Source organism: Sphaeroforma arctica, assembly GCF_001186125.1.
Source record: "Sphaeroforma arctica JP610 unplaced genomic scaffold supercont1.1974, whole genome shotgun sequence".
In the NCBI taxonomy this organism is placed as follows: Eukaryota; class Ichthyosporea; order Ichthyophonida; genus Sphaeroforma; species Sphaeroforma arctica.
The window spans coordinates 1-1,548 of record NW_014038584.1 but is presented as its reverse complement, the minus strand read 5'-3'; positions in this window follow the sequence as shown (position 1 = coordinate 1,548).

The following is a 1,548-nucleotide window of genomic DNA, read 5'->3' as shown; positions in this document are numbered from 1 at the left end:
CGCAGCGCGGTAAGTATCCTGAATTGAGGGTCTGATCCCATGAGAGATTGGAGAGTCTGCTGCGGTTGCACCATGGTGATATACAATGGTTCATGGCTTATTCGATCAAGGCGTATTCGTAAGCGATCCCCGCACCAGATAGATAAGTCCGCGATTGATATAATCCAGGTTTTTGTATACGAGAATAAACAAGGTGGAAAGTCGAATTAGGTGAAACAAAATTCGATAGCTATAGTGGACTTGGAGTGAGTGCGTATTATATTTGAGTACATCACCTCATTCATGTTACACGGGGGGAGGGGAGAAGCGAATGATAGTAAATATACATATAATATTATGTCATAGACCACAGTACAATATGTGGTGGGGTATAAAAAACTTCTGTACATTGTAAATATTCGGGTTTTTCTATAAAAAAATCATGAATGTACGAGGCGGGGAGCTCATTCTAATTATGATGACTCGTGGTATGCCCATATTTAGAGAATCAATTTGGCGCGAGCAAAAACCTAGTCATACAACTAACGTTTTATTTATAATACCGAATAAATTTCGTTTTTATATATTTTTTTATGAAGTGAACTTGGTTATTTCGGAAGGACTATTTTTTAAATTTCGTTTTTAATATTTCCACATGAAATAAATTTGGTTTTAGTTGTTCATTTTAGAGGACTATGTATGTTTCAGACTTTCAGTACATAAAAATAACATAAAAATTCATGTTTTGCTCTGGTTTGGTTTTACCCCGAAATCAGATCTTTCTGTCATTTAGAACTTGATAGAAGACTATTAGAAGTACTGTGTACATCTCTTTCCTCCCATTATCAATACGTGATCAACAGAGAGCGTGTTTTTGTTGGTGTGTCGTGTTCATTTTTCAGATGGGGTGTTGAACTGCTATAGACAATGAAAATAACAAACATTCTATGATACACAGAGCGAAGGATCAATGACGTAAAGACCAGTATTATAGCACCACAAAAGCCGCGTCTTGCAAGTTCAATAGAGTAGATACCATTAGAACGACCCGAAGTTACCGAGTCACACGGTAGTTCACAATGAGCTCTGATGATGAAACACAAAACTCTGTTGAGACGGAGGTGTTTGGCCATTTCCATCGATTGAATAAAAAGGTATGTCATTATATCATTTTAGTCGTCATAGGATCCGTACATCAATCACTCAGATAGGCTATGCAAGTAGGTGAAAAATATTGCCTGGGTCTGGTTGTCAGTTGTCGGTGATGTGAGGGAAACCCAGTGTGCGTTGTTTTCTTGGACTTCAAACTAATCTTTCGAAAGAGTACGGCTCTGAACGTTTCAGAGAGACTTTATTTAGTACCGACGATTTTATAAATATTATAATGTTGATGAGTATACAATCATCAAATCCATATTGGTCATGTATGTAGGTTTACATACGGCTACGACATACAGAAAATAACCTTGCCAATATATATGCGTATATATATGTATATATATATATATATATATAATAAGCACACACACACACACACACACACACACACACACACACACACACACACAC